Genomic DNA, 11,577 nt, shown 5'->3' with positions numbered 1-11,577 from the left:
ATTTAATACTATTATCAGACCTACTTAAACATTACTGCTGCAGCTTGTCAGACGCATTTAACCACACAAAAACAATGTTACAGACAACTCTTATTCAGAGGTCAGAGTATCAGACATAAGAAGGCAAACGTTTTTACTACAAACTGTAAAACAGCTAGCATAATACAATAAGCACCATGCATTCCAAGATGAGAGTATAACATAGTAAGTCCGGCCATGCAATGCCTGTGCTTATGTTCTGACGAGTGTGTGTTTGCAAATATAAAAGTCAAAATAAAATGACCCTCATTCAGCCCTGCGGCAAAAAAAATAAAAATCCTTCCTTGGGCACCGGACAAAAAAATAATTTTTGAGCACACAATATTTTTTCTCTCTTTGGGGAACTTGAGGAGCTCCATAGAAAGAGATCTTGTAAACATTGAAAAGTATTTACAGGTAAAAAGATGTAGCATTCCTGAAAGTGCTCACCATTGCCCACATATGAAAGCTTCACACATTTCAACTCAAAAGGAATAGTTCAGATTTTTTTTTAAATGTACTGGACTTGCTAGGATCATCAGCAGTGGGTCTTATTTGGGGAATGAGCTTCATGTTGAAGACGATGATGAAGATGTTTGTTTGAGAAGAGTCTCACTCACAGCAGACTCTGAGCAGATCCAGCTTCACCACTGAAGTCTAGAGGAGAGTCATGGACCTGTCGCTCTTCAGAGCCCCACAGGCGAGCCACCTTATCCAGTGGAGGGGCTGGAGCCCAAGGGCCCATCAGAATTAAGGGAAAAAAATGTTCATGTCAATCACTTCACTTTGCAGCATGACTGACCGTATGTGATGATTGCGCTGTGTTCCTATGTGTGTATCTGGAGTAGGCCCGCCCAACCTGGCCCAGAGGGAGTAGCAGGGGATTTAGGGTTATAGGTTAGAGTTAGGGTTAGGGTTTGCGCTGAGGGGGGGGTGGGCCTGCTCACAGCTGAACTCTGCTCTCTGTCTCGGACTCTCAGCTCTGACAGATTGATTCAGAAAGACAAAATGAGACAATAACCAGATAAAGTGCAGGTGTAGCTCCTCTGATGTACTCACTGTGTTTGAGTGGGCTCTGCTTTGTTTTTAGACTGAGCCTCCTCCTCATCCTCACACACTCTCTCCATGTTTCTGTCTGAAAGCTCAAGGACAGCAACGATTAAATACTTTGAATTCATTAGAACTCCAATATTTGGTCAAATAATAATTTACTCAATATGAATTTACAAAATCAGTGTCCACGAACATCGTAAATAAATAAACTTTGTTCATTTAAACATATCTCAAACATACTTTGAGCTTCGTACTGCTTTATACAAAGTTTGAGATGAAACTTTAACTGTCTCCTCCTGCTCCAGGAAGAACTGACCAGTTCAGACGGCACCACGTTCTGCTCTCATTGATCTCATACATTAGATTTTTTATAGAATTGCATTGTTGTTGCAATAAAAAAACCCGAAAAAAAACAATAAAGAAGTTTAAAGTCAAAACAGCACTCGTCTGCCCTCTGCTGGTCATTTGAACCTAAAACTAAACTCAGCTGAAAAAAAATTGTTTAAGAATGTGCTTCCACCAAACTGGAAATCTTCCAAACAAATCTGTGTGGTTTGAGATGTTATTATTAGTAAAGAGACGTTCAAAACAATAAGGATAAATGTGAAACTGCAAATATGTGTCCTCTGTAACCTCTCTGTAACACGGATACCAAACTGTTTTTCTACGTTTTTAAGAGTCTGTGAAGTCAAATTAAACCAAAGTCATACTCGCTTCTGCAAAGGATGAAAACTCCCTGTCCTCTGAATACTTTCACTTTAGAGACGCCCGGGAAGCCCCCACCCTTCTCCATTTCCTGTCATGTGATCACTCTGCAGTCTTTTCTGTGCGTTCAAAGTTTCATCTCTCTTATATAAAGACTATTGGAAAATAAACAAACAGCTCAGGGCTCACAGTGTCTGTGAAAACAAACCATTGTTGTTCATCCTTTTGAATTATTATATAAAATGTTAATAAAAATACCCAGGGCAAAAAAAGGTTCTAAACACAAAGAATTTACTCAGGTGTGGAGATTGATACATTTCACAAATTATTCCTTCAACTTTAGCCAACATGTACTTGATTTTTTTTTAGGTCAATTAGAATAAAAAAATAAAATAAAAAAATAATAATAATATATATAAAAACTCTTCCTCACCCTCCGCGGGCGGTCTCTTTTTCCTCCAAGCTCGGGTCCTCTACCAGAGTCCTGGAAGCTTGAGGGTGCTGAGCAGTATCTTTGCTGTTCCTAGAACTGCACTTTTCTGGACCGAGATGTCTGATGTATTTCCTGGGATCTGCTGGAGCCACTGCTCCAGTTTGGGGGTCACTATGGAGGACCGTGGCTGCCAAAACTATAAATATATACATAAATAAATAAATAAATAAATAAATTTAAAAAAGATAAAATTTGCAAAGAAATGCGTGCAATTATGAGAATAAGTGCATTTATTTCTGTATTTATTTATTTATATATTTATTTATTTCTGTATTTATTTATTTATTTACATATTTATTTATTTTTGTATTTATTTATACATTTATTTCTGTATTTCTCTATTTATTTCTCTATTTCTGTATTTATTTTTGTATTTATTTATTTATTTATATATTTATTTATTTCTCTATTTATTTATTTATTTCTCTATTTATTTATTTATTTTTGCATGTATTTATTTATTTCTCTATTTATTTTTTTATTTATGCATTTATTTATTTATTTCTGTATTTATTTATTTATTTCTGTATTTATTTATTTATTTCTGTATTTATTCATTTATTTCTGTATTTATTTATTTATTTCTGTATTTATTTCTGTATTTATTTCTGTATTTCTCTTAATGAGATGCAAATCATGGGGTGGGTCGGGATGCCTCTGCTGTAAGCTCATTGGTCAATCTTTTTCCTTGCTCCAGAGCTTGTCCAGCATAGACGGCCATGTTGAGATCACTGTGTTCTCGCTATAGCCATGTCAGAACGGAAAAAAAAAGCATTCTTCCATATGCAGCAATTGCATTGTGTGTGTGTTTTTTAAACAAATAAGTAAATTATCCTTTGCTCTGTGTCGCTGAACAGCCTCCATTTTGGAGTGGTGAACGGTTGCATGTTGGACCTCAAGCATATCTAGTTGGGGACTGCTGTGCTATGTTCTAATGAGCTGAGAAGACTGGCGGACAGGAGAATCTGTAGTGTTGACTATATTATTTTCCGTTTGGATCAGTTACGTAAAGTCCCGTCGCCAGACGTCAGTCTTAAGGCGGCATTAGTATTACTATAAAGAACATATTTTTCGGTATTCGCGTAGCCCTGGCGCACACTGATCATTACATTAAACATAATCAACAGCAAATATGACCAGACCAACTACAGCTGTAACATCAGTCCTCGTGGCGGAAACGTCAGTAGGCCTACATACGTTTCTCCGAGCTGAGCCTCCTCATCAACACATCCTTCTACTCAGACTTGAACTTATGAGTGAGGCGGACTTCAGCGCTTTGTAGTAAAATACACAGGAGCACCTGTCACTGCCTTTGCCAAAAGTCTCTCACGAGCATCGTGGACTCTCAGGGCGGAGGATGATCGTTGATACCCCTCTATCATATCAGCTATATTTTATTTTGTGCCCAGACAACACGGGCACGGCTCCCGTGGAGGGAACCGTGCCAGAGAAAGAGAGAGAGTGATGAAATGCCGCCGGTCCTCTCTCTCCGTGAGGAGGAAATAGTTAGGTTACTTGTTGTGGAGTTTGGGCTGGTCTAATCGGGCAGAAAGCGCGAAAGTAACACTGTGCAAATGAGTGATCTTTGCCCAATTTGTAGTGGCTATACAGCAGGCCTTCTCGTGGTTATACGGCGTATGTCTGCGTATCACGTAGTCTACTAAACCACATCTGTGTCGGGGGGGCGGGCATGGCCCCGTATGGCCAGCCCATAGCGACGGGTATAACCACTAGAAAACATGCAGGATTGCCGGATAACCACGACAAACCGGGCCAAGATACGTATCACTCATGTGCGAAGTGTTACTTTGCGCTTTCAATCGGTTTAATACACCGCACGCGACGAGCTCTCGCGCAAAGTGCGTACATGTACATTACAGGCGTGCGCTGAGAAGCGCCATGCTGTCAAGATGCGCGTGCCCACTACAAACCACTACAAATTGGGCAAAGATCACTCATTTGCACAGTGTTACTTTCGCGCTTTCTGCCCGATTAGAGACCAGCCCAAACTCCACAACAAGTAGCCGAACTATTTCCTCCTATAGCACGGAGGCGGCATTTCATCCCTCTCTCTCTTTCTCTGGCACGGTTCCTTCCAAGCTGCGCTCGTGCGCGATTGCGCACGGCTCCCGTGTTGTCTGGGCACAAAATTAAATATAGGTGATATGATAGAGGGGCATCAACGATCATCCTCCGCCCTGAGAGTCCACGATGCTCGTGAGAGGCAAAGGCAGTGACAGGTGCTCGTGTGTGTTTTACTACAAAGCGCTGAAGTCCGCCGAAAAGTCCCCGCGTTCGAAGTGTGCGTTTTACACTCAGACACTGGAGCTTTCAGTGAAGGCTGAGAGAGACTGAAAAGTGGACGCGGCCACAGCACTGACCGAGCCATATTCATGGTACAAACGGTGGCGCGAGTGTGGGGGTGTGTGTGGGGGGAGTGTGGAGGGGAGTGTGGAGGGGAGTGTGGGGGTGCAGGCGCTCGTTCTACAGCCCCAGGGTCCGGTCGTTTTCCACGCTCAGAAACGTGTTTTCGTTGCATCGGCGCAGTATTCTGCACAGACGCAAAGCCCAGCTCATTCAGCTGCTTTTGAAAAGGACCTCACTCATAAGTTCAAGTCTGAGTAGAAGGATGTGTTGATGAGGAGGCTCAGCTCGGAGAAACGCATGTAGGCCTACTGACGTTTCCTCCACGAGGACTGATGTTACAGCTGTAGTTGGTCTGGTCATATTTGCTGTTGATTATGTTTAATGTAATGATCAGTGTGCGCCAGGGCTACGCGAATACCGAAAAATATGTACTTTATAGTAATACTAAATGTGCCCCTGCGTTGATTTCATATGCCCCCCTGAAGACTGACGTCTGGCGACGGGACTTTACGTAACTGATCCAAACGGAAAATAATATAGTCAACGCTACAGTTTCTCGTATGCCTGTCCGCCAGTCTTCTCAGCTCATTAGAAATTTCACTCCAAAGCGAATCCATTTCTATCTCGAGTCTCCGACTTGTTTGGCAAGCCACTAGTTGTTGTAAGGGGTAGTAACATAGCACAGCAGTCCCCAACTAGATATGCTTGAGGTCCAACATGCAACCGTTCACCACTCCAAAATGGAGGCTGTTCAGCGACACAGAGCAAAGGATAATTTACTTATTTGTTTAAAAAACACACACACAATGCAATTGCTGCATATGGAAGAATGCTTTTTTTTTCTTTTCGTTCTGACATGGCTATAGCGAGAACACAGTGATCTCAACATGGCCGTCTATGCTGGACAAGCTCTGGAGCAAGGAAAAAGATTGACCAATGAGCTTACAGCAGAGGCATCCCGACCCACCCCATGATTTGCATCTCATTAAGAGAAATACAGAAATAAATACAGAAATAAATACAGAAATAAATAAATAAATACAGAAATAAATAAATAAATACAGAAATAAATAAATAAATACAGAAATAAATAAATAAATGCATAAATAAAAAAATAAATAGAGAAATAAATAAATAAATAGAGAAATAAATAAATACATGCAAAAATAAATAAATAAATAGAGAAATAAATAAATAAATAGAGAAATAAATAAATATATAAATAAATAAATAAATACAAAAATAAATACAGAAATAGAGAAATAAATAGAGAAATACAGAAATAAATGTATAAATAAATACAAAAATAAATAAATATGTAAATAAATAAATAAATACAGAAATAAATAAATATATAAATAAATAAATACAGAAATAAATGCACTTATTCTCATAATTGCACGCATTTCTTTGCAAATTTTATCTTTTTTAAATTTATTTATTTATTTATTTATTTATGTATATATTTATAGTTTTGGCAGCCATGGTCCTCCATAGGTCACTGCCCCGAGTGCCCCAACGACCACGGGCACCACTAATGCCTTCACCCTCCAGGTTTTCTCCAGCTCTTCTCTGAGCCCCTGGTATTTCTCTAGTTTCTCATGTTCCTTTTTCCTGATGTTGAAGTCACTTGGTATTGCTACGTCGACCACAATGGCTTTCCTCTGCTCTTTGTCCACCACCACAATGTCCGGTTGGTTCGCCATTACCATTTTGTCAATGTCTGCACTGTATATCCGGGTGGTCTGGATCAGTGAGTCGATGTCTCGCTCATTCTTAGCGTACAGCTTGATGTCATCCATGTAGAGGAGGTGACTGATGGTGGCCCCGTTCCTGAGTCGGTATCCATAGCCAGTCTTGTTGATTATTTGGCTGAGGGGGTTCAGACCTATGCAGAACAGCAGTGGGGACAGGGCGTCTCCATATATATATATATATATATATATATATATATATATATATATATATATATATATATATACACAGTATTTGCTAAACGTCAGAACAGGGATCTCCACCACTAGCTCGCCAAGCCTCTCCAGGTAGCTCGCCAAAGACTTTCTACATCTCTACATGCCTGATAACTCAAATTTTAGATGCATTTTCTGTTTGTTCTGAACATGATAAATACAATCTGTGAACAGTTGGTTCAATATAGTAAAATATAAGGACTAAACTCAAGTCACTTTCTTTGAAATACCATCTTGGCAAGTAATTCTTCTGGGTGAACTCCACCTAAGATGCGTTTTTCAAGTGTTTTTGGACAGAAGTAGCTCTCCGATGTTCATATTGTGTAAAAGTAGCTCGTCAGGTAAAAAAGGTTGGAGACCCCAGCGCCAGAAGAATGAGAGATAGAATTAGCTAAATGGTTTTATATTACTTCTAGGTGTTTGCCTTTAAACACACAGTGGCGGACTGGCCATATGTCCATTCTGGAAAAGCACAGAAGGGCCACTGCTCTAGTTCATCTAGTCTATGGAATCTCCAAGAGGAACTAAACTATGGTCTGTCTCAAGATGAACCAGGAATATGTTTTAACAGAAAAGACATCCTACTGGGAACTGGTAAAACAAAATGCAACTGAATCATGAATCAACTTAAAGATCATGGAGTTGGGTCCCGGGGCGCGGCACTGCCGTCAACCACTGCTCCTTACGGGTTGCCCCAGCGGCATCGAAGGATGGTGTAGCAGAGTGGAGGTTACCTATAAAATAAATAAATATGTTGCTGATGAATGAGGTGGCCGCTGACCTGTGAGATGATGGCTGGTGCTGAGCTTCTGTTCTTGAGGACGCGCCCGCCCGATCACCTCTTGGAGTCCCCACGGCCCCTGCTCCCCGGGACCCCGCCACTCCGCTATGGCTGGGTTCAACGTGTGGTTCCTTACCTCGGAGTCATCTCCTGCCCTATATCCCCCTTACCAACCTCTCCCATTATTCAGTACACCGTGATGAGACGAGAACTTAACCCGTCTAGAAATCTGGAGACCCTGCCAGGACCTGTTCAATATCCTTACACAATTTTACACTTGGGAATGCTGACTCTTGATTCTACCACACCAGTTCGAAAACCAAACAAAGCTTAGAATAAAACCAACACTGCCAGACAGATAAAAAACAAAGCCTCTAAACAGTACTAAATGTTTTGAAACAGTGGCAAGGATAAAACCAGAGCTTATAAACAGTAATTACTAATATAGCATTTAAACAGTGCTAAAATCAAATTAAAAGTAGATAAATGCAAATGCAGTAAAGAGACTCACCAAAAGTTGTCTTTGAAGATTTTTGTATTAAAATATTAAAGGCAATACAAGATGTGACCTTTCATTGGATCGACGCAAGCCAGTTTATGAAGATTCAAAAGCCTTATTAATAACCTGCTATTTACCTTTGGAGCCAAAACATGCAAGTAGTAGAAGTTCTACTAGAAGCTCTACATAGAATCGGGAAAGGATGAAGCGGATGGTTATCGACTAATGATTATAAACTACTGACTGCTCCTTAAAAGGTCACAGAAAATAGCTACAGTATACAAGGGCTTCACTAAGAGTTCGAAGCCTTAGAAAGTTTTTTAAAGAGGGGGTATTATGCTTTTTTCAGCCACATAGCACCCGTCTATAGCACACTACAATGATGACGAAACCTTCTGTTGGTCTGTCAATGCAGTAAATTAGAAGAACTGCCTTGTATAAAATTGCTCTTTCAAAATGGCGGTAGCAAATGACTTGAAATAGGCCTCTGTCTCTTTAAGAACCTCTGACCCTTTCCGACACGCCCCCTCCACACGCTGTCTGTGGCATCACAACACTGCGCTCGTTTTCTCCACAGTATTGAAACTACGATCGGTGCATTTTAATTTTTATTGTTGGAAAGGAGCTGCTGTTTATCACTTTGTGAACAATGGCCACACAGGATATTATTTGGAGACGAACCTTCCACACCGGACGCTTGGAAGGGGCTCTTGCCTGAAAAATAACTGCTGTTTGGAGGCTATCTCTTTGCATCTGCCATGCCCTATGGATCTCTAACTATACCCCCATGGACGACACCAGGATCTGCAGGAGCCTATACGATTCAAAAGACGGACATTATCTGTGCAGGTGGACAATGGTTTTTCGAGGTTACCCGTTAGCTTGTTATAATCGACTACAGTTCATTGTTGATGAAAAGTCTGTAATAAACCACAAATGTGTAAAGCCAGGCTCATTGTGTGATCACCGTAAATGCTGCTTCGAGTAGTTGCTGCTTTATTGACGTTATCTGTGCATAATATGCTGCCTGTTTTCAATGAATGTTGTGAAGGTGAAGGTTGTTAGCTTGTCGCGGCTAATAGTGCCTTAGCTCCGGAAGAAAAACACTCGGCTACGACTCACTGTAGATGAAATGTGAGCAATAAACTACAAAATCAACAAGCCAGGCTCCGTGTGTCATCATCATAAAGGCTGCTTCAAGCAGTTGCCTGTTTTAGTGACGTTTTCAATGCATAATATGCTGCTTGTATTCAGTGAATTTTCCCGTTAGTTTATCGCGGCTAGCTTGTTAGCTCCGGGAGAAAACCACTCGGCTACGACTCACTGTAGATGAAATGTGAGCAATAAACTACGAAATCAACAAGCCCGGCTCAGTGTGTGATCATCATAAAGGCTGCTTCAAGCAGTTGCCTGTTTTAGTGACGTTTTCAATGCATAACATGCTGCTTGTATTCAGTGAATTTTTCCGTTAGCTTGTCGCGGCTAGCTTGTTAGCTCCGGGAGAAAACCACTCGGCTATGACCCATTGCAGATGAAATGTGAGCAATAAACTTCCAAATCAACAAGCCTGGCTCCGTGTGTGATCATTGTTAAACGGTTCTTTATGTGTGTGGTGGTTTTATTTACTTCATGTGTGCATATTTCTCGTTTTCACGTGATGACTCGAGGTTTAGCTTAGCATTAGCTTTCTACGGAGACTCTGTGCATCATCAAGGCCCAGCGCAGAACCAGACACTGAAATAAGCGTTCTTGTCACCAGTTTTAATCCTGGGTGTTTAGGTAACAGAAACACTGATGTGTGTCTTTTTATAAGTCTGCTGTGGCTCCGGTTCACAATACATGAAGCTAATCCTCCATGATGACTCTGTTTACATCTTAGGGCTAGACACTGCGGGGAGGGGGTTCTGCTGAGGAGCAGTGGTTGGTTACTCGGCTGGTGACGAAAGGTCGGAGGCGTATCCTGGAGGTCGAGGGCGTTTCCTGAAGGAATCAGGCGCTTTATCCCTAAAATGGCCGCCATCAGAGTTTCTACAGATTACTCGAAAATACGTGAATGTGCCAAGGCAACACTTCAGGCATGTTTTTAATGAGGGAATGACTTAATAACATGATGTAAAGCTTGAAAAAGTCGATTTTGCATAATACCCCCCCTTTAAAGCTCAAAGTTCAGAAAGTCTTTCAGATGGTCCAGAGCGATGCTGCACCACGAGCTCCGGGCGGTCAAGGAAGAGCGTCTGACCCCGGGCCCAACTTAAATCCTCCGCCATCAGGATGAGAGGGAGGAATCACTACTCCATCTCACACGTCAGGAGCAGAAACGAAAGCAGCTCTCTTCTCCACACCTGTCTCCCTCCTCGATCATGTGGTCAACCACGGCTCGTCTCCTCTCTTCGGAAACCACCCTGATGTTCGCTAGATGACCTTCACCTTCGTTTCACCTTCTCGCCTCCGCATCCTCACCCCGTCTCTGCGAGCTGCTGTCACCACAGGCGACCCCGTCTCACCGCAAGACGCACTTGACACATGCAACTCAAACACATCCGTTAACAACGTTTAGCGATACTTCACAATTCAAAACATCAAATAAAGTAAAATGTTTCCTGTTTTTTGTCTCAAAATCTCTCACTCCGTATTCAGGTGAGGGCAATAGAATACTTATAAAAGTTATATAACAAAACAATACCCATAAGAGAAACACAAAAAATAATCAGGATAAAACAATACATATAAAAGTAATATGGTAAGAGTAAGAGAGTAATATGTCAAAATAATATGTCAAAATTATACTTTTAAGAGTAATATGTATGGTTAATATGTATGAGGCAGCAGACCAGAGGCCCAGCTTAACAGTTTCCACAAGTCTAGGCACACAGGTTCGTTAAAAGGACCGGGCAGAGGCAAATGATTTACAAAAGTTGTTTTATATAAGTTCAGTTTGGTTTCTTAAAAAAGTCCATTTCGGACTTTACGTTCTTTAAAAGCCGAATCCAGGACGTACAAGAGAGGCCAGGATTAGACAGACATACAGGCAGGGGAGGCATGATGGTGCTGCCAGGATCCTGCAAATACATTTAACACGAGTACAGTAAAACAATGCATTTTACAGGTGCCAAAAAACAAAAAGATCCTACCAGGTAGCGAAAGCGAAGCGAGACACCCTACGAGCCCGCAGACCCCCGGACCACGTCCAGCTATACGGCCCCACTCGGACCGGCATCAGCGCGATGTGAACAGTGGGAACTTAGAAAACATACCCGCATGACAAGACACAAGCTGCGAACATTGGCTGTGTTTAAACTGAACGTTTGGATCAGGAGGTCTGGGTGCACACTGTCATTGTGTCCTTGGGCAAGACACTTGGCCCGCCTTGCCTCCAGTGTGGATGTGGGTGGACAGAGTGAATGGGTGAATGGCTGACTGCTGTACTGTAAGATAAGTGTGTCTTTGGAGACACTGACTGACTGTGATGAACTGTAACGCGGAGATTTGGGTTTGTCCATGAACTCATCAGTTTGTGGGACACTCCCTCCTTCCCCGTTTATCTTGTTTTTAATGTACTGTGTCATAAAAGGATTTGACTGGCCTCTTTGCACTTGATTTTGGTTTGTCAAAAATACAAAGACCATTTTAAAAGGTGTGAAACGTGTAGAGAAAGTGGTTTACTCACTTATGGAATGCGGAAGTCGTTAGC

Source organism: Gobius niger (assembly GCF_951799975.1).
Source record: "Gobius niger genome assembly, chromosome: 6".
In the NCBI taxonomy this organism is placed as follows: Eukaryota; Metazoa; Chordata; class Actinopteri; order Gobiiformes; family Gobiidae; genus Gobius; species Gobius niger.
The sequence above is the reverse complement of the archived record's forward strand: the minus strand, read 5'-3'. Positions refer to the sequence as shown.